Genomic DNA, 11,208 nt, shown 5'->3' with positions numbered 1-11,208 from the left:
GTAAAATTACAGCATCGTTTTAGTGCAGTCTTGGTGCAGATTTTGTGGTTGCCACGGTCACACGTCAAGCAGACGTAGCAAGTTTAGAAAAAAGGTTAACCATCATCAACTCAGATGACAGCAGGCAATAGCTGTGTGCGTTCAGGAGAGCAGCCGTCAATCTCTTATTTCCCTGCTGCTAGTGTCTATCTTACCTGCATGGCTTGGGTCGCGTTTACACCGGAAACCAGTGGCAGCAGCCGTAGAAACTGCACACTGTCTGAGAGTACTTTAACACTATTACTGTAAGTGCAACACATACTGTGTTATAACATGTTACATGTATTTGTTACATATAAGATGTGACTTACATATAGAGCTGGGCAATATATCGATATTATATCGATATCGTGATATGAGATTAGATTTTGGATATTGTAATATTGTAATATGGCATAAGTGTTGTCTTTTCCTGGTTTGAAAGGCTGCATTACAGTAAAGTTATGTCATTTTCTGAACTTACCAGACTGTTGTAACTGTTTCATTATTTGCCTTTACCCCACTTATTATATCCACATTACTGAGGATTATTTATCAAAAATCTCATTGTGTAAATATTTTGTGAAAGCACCAATAGTCAACACTACAATATCGCTGCGGTATCGATATCGGGGTATTTGGTCAAAAATATCGTGATATTAGATTTTTCTCAATATAGCCCAGCCCTACTTACATATATGTTTTACTTTGACCATATAGTTTGTTAGTAAAGCATCTAGAAACAAGTTTGATAGGAGCATATTAGGACTTAGAGTGACAAAGCACACAAAAGACACAAAAGAAGACCAAGTGGTTTCACATAACATGTGATAAAGCCTGATTGTTATATGTGTACAACAAAAAACAGCCTCTCTGACCAATTCAGTTGTTTGGTTGGAGCTACCTGTTACATAATGTTAAAGATATATGCAGCAATGCAGGGAAACATGGACAGACACAAGTAACATGGATGAAGGAGTCGGAGCGTTGCATTAGTTATGACTGAGTCATGATGTAACTGTGCAGAAGCTGCGTGAGAGGCACTGTGGAGTCTTCAAACATGAGACCTGCTGCCTCTCATAAGCCTTTTTCCATGCACTTGTACACTTCACATGCATGAAGACTTCTACTAGCATTACACACACACACACACACACACACACACACACACACACACACACACATACAAAACATGAAACTCTGCTACTACTCATATTTACAGTACACAGAAGCACACATTCTTTCTTTTTTGCACTTGCACAACAAACTCCAACATGTATATAACTCTACACACACACACACACACACAAACACAAACACAATAGACGCTGACGCTGTTGTTGTGTTACGCGTCACGCCTCTTATCGCAAAAAATAAATCCTTTTTTGTGGTAGTTCCAGCTAGAGTAGGTGTCTCATGGGGCCACATTATGCCACACACACACACACACACACACACACACACACACACACACACACACACACTGTTTTCATTAACTCTTTCTCCAAAGCCACTCTGACTCATTTGGTGTATTATGCAACTTCCCATAAGCAAATGATCCTCTAGAAAGCCTTAAGTATAATAGTATTCCAACTTGTGTGAATGGATCTACTTGTTTGCATTGATAGATATTGATAGAGAACAAAAAAAACATAATTTAAATAACACACATATGTTTCAGTAGTTCTTCTGACTTGCTGCTGAATGAGAAACACCTGTAAAACAGTTGCATACTGCAGCCACATGGTGTCATGAGTTGAGTGGCCAACATGTTGGTTTCCTCAGCCTCAAGCTGATGCCCAGTCAGGCATTTAACACTTGCTTTACCAGACTCAAGGCAACAGGGACTCGTGAATCAGCGATGAATCAGGTTCTACAAATGATAGAGAGAATTTTTCCTCCCATAAATCACCGACCTCCTTCTGTCTATAAATAAGTTATTATTTCCAGTAATCAGCTGTTCAGAAAAGTTTTCCCAGTTGCTGGTGTTTAAAAAAGAAAGTGTGCAACTATGATTCACCATCAGGTTGTAGCAACGTGTCATTTTGGCAATGACACTGTTGCCTTTATCTTAAGGCAGTTACACACCAACCAGACGGCCGACCCTCGGCAGAAAAGGCAGTTGGACTGATCGGTCTCCATGAGTTGGTCAAAAAAGTGCCTCGGAACACACCAAAGCGACAAGATTTAATACGTCTCCATAACGGCAGGTGGCGCTAATCTGTAAAAAATTAAAACCGGCAGCTGATTGGACGAACGCGTCACATGGGTCTGGCTGCTGCTTCCGGATTTTGGATTTTTCAACCGGCCATTACTGGCGACTCATTCAGAATACAATCTCATATTGTACTAAAATAGTTCACCGAAACGTGTTTCTGAAAACATTTTAGGCGAGAAAGAGGCCATGCAGTTGTTGAATGTGTCTTCATTTCAGATCGACAAAGGTCAGTTTAAAAGATTTTCGTCAGATTTTGAGAGGCGTTAGTCAGGCTCATCCCGTTTGCCATTTCCGGGTGAGTCCCGACTGCCCTGTCTCCGACTGAGCATGTCAGGTCGGCCAAAATGAAGGCCGACAGCTCCTCCAACGGACGAGGGCACGGAACACACCGAACAGACTCGAGTCACTGACCTCGCCAGACTGTCCAACGGCCGATTATCGGCCCGGTGTGTAACTGCCATTAGACATAAACAGATATTATCTAAAGAATAGGCCTACATTCACTTTTAGATTTGAACCCTTTTACTGAAAGGCCAACATATCACCTAGTTGGATTGTAGAAAATGCATAATTTTCCTGGTCTGGAGGCGAGCACAGGGAAATCTGGGAACTCACGCCTCCTTTCACAGCATCAATATTTTAGACCCTCACAAGCCTCTGCTTCCGCTCAGCAGTGATGCTATGTTGAGTCAGATGTTTGACTTTAGCAGTCTTAGATCATTTTTGCAAGGGCTGGGAGAAGGGTTAAAATAGGTCAGTGAAGGCAGTAGAGAAAAATACTGCACTTGAAGACAATGTTCTTTTCCTTACACTCTTACTCTTTGTAAAAATGAACATATGTGACTAAAGGTTTAGTGTGGATAAAGTCAAAAAATCGTACCCAGATTTAGTTACCCAACCGATAAAATCCCTCTTGTGATGTATGACAGTGCTATTTAAAGGCTTCAGGAAGCTGGAGTTTAACGTTACAGCCTTGAAGGACAGTTTTCCACTGTCAAGTGACGATTCATCCCCCAGGTGTTAAAAGTGTGCCTGTTTTATAACCCTGTTGTTGACCGTATTCATGGCCTATGGCAGCCGCTTTCCTCTGCTAGTATGTGATACCCGACAGGTACGTTACCAAGTATTAATGAATTAATAATTGATACCCTCAAATGACTTAATATGATTAATTAAATGACTTAAATAATTAATTTAAGGGGCCAAATTACTCATTTGTGCGCATGAATTATTATGTGTTTTCTCAAGAGTTCAAAGGTGACTGAGAACGTCATTGGGACAGGGCCGTAATCTGCTGCTTATCAGGTGTGTGTGAAAAGGCTCCACCCCACAATCCATGGTGACCTTTTGAACTTCCTGCGAGGATGAGGTGGTTTGTGTGTGTGGTGTGTGTTTGCCAGGATGCACTAGAATTTTTACAACATGAAAGGTCTGCTGGGAATTCCACAAGTGGCCCACTTCAAATGAGAGATGTCCTGGCTTAAAGGGCCAAGCATGTGGCCCCTGGCTCAGAGGTCAAGTAAATAAAGGTGTATGGCGGCCTGCGAGACACAAGGAAGTCAGCTTTTAAAGCACTTTGTGTAACAGAGTAGAGATGTTCCGATACTGCCTAAAACGCTGGTATCGGTATCAGGAAGTACTGGAGTTTATGCACCGATCCGATACCACATAATAAAGCCCTAAAGAAAATCTACGTTAAAGTAGTTTATTTATGTTCTTTTTCCGTTATAACTGACTGTCAAACTGCATAATAAAAGAAAGTTCTGTGGCGTTCATTGTTTGTGTTTGTTCATGTTTCACAAAGAGTTTAACTTGAGCCAGACTGACAACAAAGATAGAAATCATATCACATCCATACAGGGATAGTAGTATACAGTTGTTAAAACATAATAAAATATATGACACACTGGTATCGGATCGGTACTCTGCATCGGTAGTTCAGGTATCAGAATCGGTATCGGGAAGCAAAAAATGGTATCGGGCCATCTCTATAACAGAGTTTTGCAGACAGGCTTTATAGACTTTGTTTTTCATGTTATGTTCTTCTTCTTTGGTGGCAAACTTCTGCAAGGCAATGATTTCTCTGCTGTTTATCTTTTTGGCTTTTATTGATGTTGTCTGTAGAAAAAAAGTTTATTTTTATATTCTATTTATATATATATATTTTTATATTTATATTTATTGATATTATTTTCTCGTGGATGTTTTAATTACTTGGTGTTATTGGTTTAACAAAGCCATGTGAAGGGACTGAACTTTTTTAAACACATTTACAACGTCAAAATACTGCCATTGAAAAAGCAGTTACACACTGAAATACATTTGTGAAACATTCATTTACACTCTTTGCTACACACTGTTGCTATTATTATGTCCTCTCCATGTGTAGTTATTTGTCTGTTTTAAACCATTTCCACCACTATTGTAGTAGTGCAACCACACTTAAGGGTAACTTTCTCGATCTTGATTAACTGTTATGTCTAAAATGACCATATGTCAGGTTTTTCCATTTTGAAGCTTGTGTGTCGGAGAGAACTCAAGGTTTCCAGAGAGTTCATATGCAAAAGTGTGGCTGAGTAGCCAAATAGAAACCACAATTCTGTGATACAAGCCTTCACTGGGGTAAAAATATCCATATGTTGAAATGCTCATGACAAAATAGTACACCGGACGCACATGCACAGTGAAACAAGTTTGCTTTAGTGATACTCGTTCCTGAATGGCAGCGTTTGTTGAGCGGTCATGTGAACTGTTGTGTTTAAATTTGGCTTCCTCTCTGCATCCCATGACATCCTTTGAGAGCAGGCGATCTGGGCCGGGAGGGAGAGGCTGAGGAGATAACCAGCGCACCACAAGTTCAGCGATACACATAAAGACGTTTCTGATCGAGGGCAAACTGACAACATCTCATGTGTAGTGCTGGCTTCACCCAGCATACAGGGATCAAATATCCGGAGCGGGGATCCATATATTGACACTCATCAGTGTCAGGGTGTGACGGCCGCCTGCACACTAACCTCAACATGCAGAGTGCTCTCATAACACTATGAACGCAACTCGGCTCAGTTAACATGTCACATTCATTCAGAAGGAGGCACATGCAACAAATGTATCCATGATACATGAAGCATGCTCTCACACACACACACACACACACACACACACACACACACACACACAATTACACAAAGTTACAGTTTACTTACATGCTGGAACTATATCTTGACAAACAACAGTTCATCCATCGACCCAGCACTTCTGTGCTGGGTCACCAGCATCTCTGGCTCTAACATAGCAGGTAGTACAGTAAATTCAAATCTAAATGAATGCTTTATCTATTTTATTTATGACTTCATGAAATTGTATGTATTCATAAGGTCCATGACCCAACCCCAATCTCCACACACACGAAAAAGTAAAATAAAAAATTCCCAAACCCACAATTGTACATAACATGTTTTGGCGTCATCAAGGTAATGTGATATGTCGACACAAAGTGCTGTTCCATTCCATTCCGAGCCCTTGCCACCACTCGTACTCCATTACCAGGTTACCAGGTGATGCCAGTAAAGTCAGTGAGGGTTCAGGGCAGTGGTGTAGTCTACGTGATACGCAGGTATACGGAGTATACCCACGAGGAAAGGTCAAGGATTTCAGTATACCCACTTACAAAAACGCATGGATACCGTAACGTAACGATGATTGTTTTGTGAGAGAACTTTCACACTTTGGTTCATTAATTCACCCCGTCTGTGTTGCGAGTTGCCTAGAGACAGCAACATAGTTGCTTGGCAGTCATTCTCTGCGCAAATTTCAAATGAATAACAAATGTGAATCACTAAAGTAGATATATGAAACCAAAGCAAATTTAAACTACACTCTTTCAGCCTGCCCCTGAAGCTATACTGCCGCTTCAGATGACACTGCAACAGACGTTAACGTTACAGAAACTACAGAAAATGAGCCAGATGAGGCTGATGCTTTACGCGGTAACGTTACAAAAAACCTATGGGGTTATCGCTCTGGGACACGTCGCTCTGGGACACGTCGCTCTGGGACGGGCAAGTCTAATGCTGGGAGGGAAAAAATTACAGTATACTCACTACAAAAAACTAGACTACACCACTGGTTCAGGGCTTAAGGCCTTAGGGTGGAGATTGGGAGTGGCCCCATATGTTTACTAGCTAGCAGTCTTCTTCCTTGCCTTTGTTGGTGCATTGCTACGTTTGTTGGCTCGTTACTGCTACTAACTGTAGATCCGTGGAAAAGCGTGAAACAGCAGGAATGTGTATCGCAACGCCTGCTTACCCTCACCCGCGTATGTGTTTGTGGTGTGTTAATCCTGACACACTACAATCAATTTCTGTAATTTCTTTCCAAAAGTTTTTCATGTTGCCCTCCGTTGGTCTGTTGACCACATTATTCTTTATATGCGAAATCTCATCCATATGTTGGTCACAAATTGTAGGTGTGGGCTTGATTTTGAGATTAAGATTAAAATGATTGAACGTAAATCAGAGAGTGGGCTAATGGGCTCGAAGACTAGTTTTACGGTTCAGGATGGGGTTGCACCGGCTATTGTCCTTTGCTGAAAGCATGTAATCCCTCCTCACAGTTGTGTTCATTGAGTGGTGAACCACCAACTATCCATTCACAAACTCCCTGAAAAGCTCCATGACCTAAACCCTCCTTTCAGATTTCTCAGCTTCCTGATCACTAATCACAGCAGAGAAAATTTTCAAACACTCCATTGTTGCCGCCGTCTGTGTCAGGTCCCGGTGGGTTACACAAGCCACGTACACTCGACTCGGTTCCCCAGCGCGGCGGATGTGGCAGCTCCTCTTAGCTAGGCCTTGGCATTCTCGGGTTACTGAGTGTGCAGGCGGACAGGTCCTTGTGTGTATCCCTTACACTTGCTCAGGCAGGCAGGAAGTTCCTGTTGACATGAATGAACTGGCCTTTCAATAATGCAGGAGGAGCTCAGGGGAGAACGGCTGCCTCTCCCCGAGGACCATTACCTCAGTAACTGTCCTGCTTAGGCTGGCCCACAGGCTGTGTTTGTGTGTGTGTGTGTGTGTGTGTGTGTGTATGTGTGTGTGTGTGTGTGTGTGTGTGTGTATGTGTGTGTTTGTGTCAGGAAGAGAGAGAAAGAAGAGGAGGAAGCAAGCAGAGTGTTTGTTTTATGTTAAGTGGGTGCATTAGAGTGTGTCTGCACTTGTGTGTTTGTGTATGTGTGTTCGTTCTTACTTACTATGCTTATATGGACCACATAAACGTACAAGGACAGAAATAATAAGAGTAATCCACTGCTTCTCCAAGGTAATATTTCAGTTTGGATTTCAAATTAAGATTATAATTATGTAACATGATTGATTAGAGTACGGGTTAGTGTTAAGTTTTACCCTTATCTTACCCTAAAGAGCCAGATATTTCCCCTTAGTTGTCATAGTTTGACAAGTGACCGAGCACGCCGTAACTCCAATTTACAACATTATTAGAGAGCATTTCAAACCTCATGTCCAGTCAAAATGTCATCCATATTCCATAGTATCCTTTCTCACACTATCCAGGTATTGCTGTAGTTCTGGTGGTAGTTTCTGGTTTGATGCTCGTCTCCTCCTGTCTACGCTCCAAGTGTCCTTGAACAAGACAATTAACTTCTGAATTGCTCCCTAAGTATCTATATGTAAGTCGCTTAGGATAAAAGCTTTAGCAAAATAAATGTAATGTGTTCTTTGTAGTGAGTTTTGTCCTTAGGTTCAGTCAGCTGTGCAACAGTTACAACTAGTTTGTGCAGTGCAACCCATTTTAACCTAGTGATTTGTAAAGCTCCATTAAATAAACCCTTACATCAAAACAAGGCCAAGTTGGAATTTACAAAGATCAGCTGCAGGTTGGAACTGGTTTAAGTTGGATCAGGGTTAAGAGTATAGATTTTGCAATCAGGGTTGAGGTTATTGTGGGTTGGAGAATGAATGGAAGTTTCTCACAAGTATAGTGAGATAAGTGTGCACTGAACACACAAAAACAGTCCTTGTCCTACTTGTGCATTTCTGAGTGACTTAAACCAACAGCCTGCATGTTTTATCTTCCCAAAATATGACCTCTGCTCATGTTTTCTACACCAGACCATTCATCAAACAGACCTCGTCCCAACAGAGCCATTGTAAATGCTCCTTGTTATCCAACCAGACTAAACAAGTAAGACTACACAAACATTCTTGTTTGGCCATAAAAAGCCCAGAGTGGAGCCTCTCCCCTCCTCTCAGCACAGCCTCCACACTACACTACCCTACACTCCTCAGCAGCTCTTTTGAAGTCATACCCCACAGCTCTCCACTATTAGCCAGCCTCCCATCTGCTGTGCTACTGCTACTTCATTACCAGCCTACCGCTGCTGCATTATCGGAAGGAGAACAGCAGGCTAACGTAGCCGTGACGCTTCCTGAACCAAACCCCCCTCTCACTCCCATTTCAGCTTCTTTATTTAGCTGTCGGCTGTTGGCTTTTATTGACCTAAAACATCCCTAAACCTTATTCCTCCACAGCCTGTGCTAGCTCATTAAGCCAAGCAAGAGGAACAGTAAAAGCACATAGTCCCCAAAGAACACACCTCCACATTGAGTGCAGTTAGTTGATGGTTGGGAGAAAAACATGTGACACAAGTAAAAACCACTTCACAAAATACATTGATATTAAGAAGTACAACTTTTTGTATTTTAAGTCATGATGTGCCACATGAATGTAACAGCACACGTTGCAGTCAGAACGTATCTCACTTTAACGCTCTATATGCAAAGAAGCATGTACATCATTTCCTGTTTGTAAAGCCTGCCTCTCTTAGTTATGCTATTATAACTCTAGACTGCTGTGGGAAGCTCCTTCCAAGGACACAATGAGCTGCTCCCTCTTCTCTCTTTTCACTTGTCTCCTTTTGTGTGCATCTTAGTCCCAGAAATGCTTGTTACTAACCTAGCTCTGGGGAGTTTTCTCCCCGGAGTCCCTTTGCTTCTTCTTCACCCAGAACATCGCCTTGGAATTGGGTGGCACCTACACCGGGGTCCTGGGTGCAGCTGACGCTATGGACTTACTACACCCTGCTACGCTCTGCGTTTCCCCGCAGTGTCCGACTGCGTCCTGCCGCGTCCAACCGCGTCCACCCAGGCTGCTGTGCCACACTACACCCCGTAACGCCCTGCTGTGCCCTACTATGACATGAACTACTATGACTACCATTGTGATCACTGCTTCACTATCTTTATTATGACTATTATTGCCACCATTCACCACTCCCCCAACTGGTGCCGTCAGACACCGCCTACCAAGAGTCTGGGTCTGTCCGAGGTTTCTTCCTAACAAAAAAAGGGAGTTTTTCCTTGCCACTGTCGCAATAGCTACTGCTAATGCTTGCTCTTGAGGCAACCACTGTAATAGTTGGGGCTTCGTAAAGTACAGAGTTTGGTCTAGACCTACTCTATCTGTAAAGTGTCTCGAGATATCTCTTGTTATGATTTGATACTATAAATAAAATTGAATTGAATTGAATTAAAGACCAAATGCATTGTTGTTTTTAACCGGCAAGGAGGCAGCAAGAAATCAAAACAATACATTATTATCATATTATTATATTCCTTGCCGTGTTCCAAAATGTTTGGCGCAATCGTAATATATCTCTATGGACTTTTCGAAATTTCTCGACGTTGCAGACAAAGCAAGCTTACACAATTCAAGAACCAACTGGAAATGGAAAAAAGGAACAAAAGAAGACTTTAATATGACACTGTTGGTACGTACTTCCGCTTACACGGAGGACGTCAGATGAATAGGTAGCAGTCCTTCAATGTGACCCAAAACAAAATTCGAAGAAAGTGGCGGTATGCGGCCCATGTCTAACACAAATCTGGTCTTGGTCTTGACTCGGTCTCGCTTTGCCTTGGTCTTGGTCTTGACTTTGTCTTAAACCCTCAAAGTCCCGGTCTTGTCTCGGTCTCGATACACTCTACACTCTCTCTCTAGTCTTGGTGATGACAAACTATATATGCTGAACTTTGCACATACCTCAAATATGTTTTGTACATCCTGCACTAATCCATGCAGCCTCTTTTTCTTTCTTAATAGTATTTAGTTATATGTTATTTGTTTCTGTATTTATCGTTTGTTTATTTCATATTAATGTTTAAATATGTTTATATGTATGCACCAAACCAAAGCAAATTCCTAGTAAGTGCTACAATAAATCTTTTCTGATTCTGCTTCTGAAGTGTCAAGCATGACAAGCACTGCACAGCCACATACCTGTACTTTTGCTTAGCAACTATGTCTGTTGTCTCGTCATGGAATTTTCCCACAAGCCGACCAAAGACCAGTGTTTTGAGGTGTGTTGTAACCATTAAAGAACACAGTACACAAATGCACAAGCTACACAGGAGGGACATCTGTTTCTAAATCAGAAAGCATTAGCCTCCCACTCAGCTATCTGGCATCCGATATACTGTACTGTTCCCCTCTTTCTTGTTTTTATATAAGGGGTTGTAAACAGACAGATAGCCTCTGGCTTTACGGCTCCCCTCCCTCTCCCTCGCAACCATTTAGTGACTTCCTCTCAGTGTGGCAGTAAAAGGGCTTTATTGCTCATTATTCCTCTGGTTTGTTGTAGCTCTAGACAGCAGGATCAAGTTTAGGTCAGCCAGGTTCTTGTTTGCATGTGAGCGGAGGTTATTCCGGACCTCTCCATGTAGATTCTACACACACACACACACACACACACACACACACACACACACACACACACACACACACACACACACACACACATTGACTGATTAAAGAGATTGCATGCTGAGCTGCTTTGATGTTGGTTTCAAAGGTGGAAAGTAAAGAACGTTTGCACAGTGAAACAATAGGAGAATCTTTGCTATGAAGCTATGAGCTGTGACGTCAGAGATCATGTCGATAGGGTCAGAAATGCGGTT

Source organism: Sander lucioperca, chromosome 7 (assembly GCF_008315115.2).
Source record: "Sander lucioperca isolate FBNREF2018 chromosome 7, SLUC_FBN_1.2, whole genome shotgun sequence".
Lineage (NCBI taxonomy): Eukaryota > Metazoa > Chordata > Actinopteri > Perciformes > Percidae > Sander > Sander lucioperca.
The sequence above is the reverse complement of the archived record's forward strand: the minus strand, read 5'-3'. Positions refer to the sequence as shown.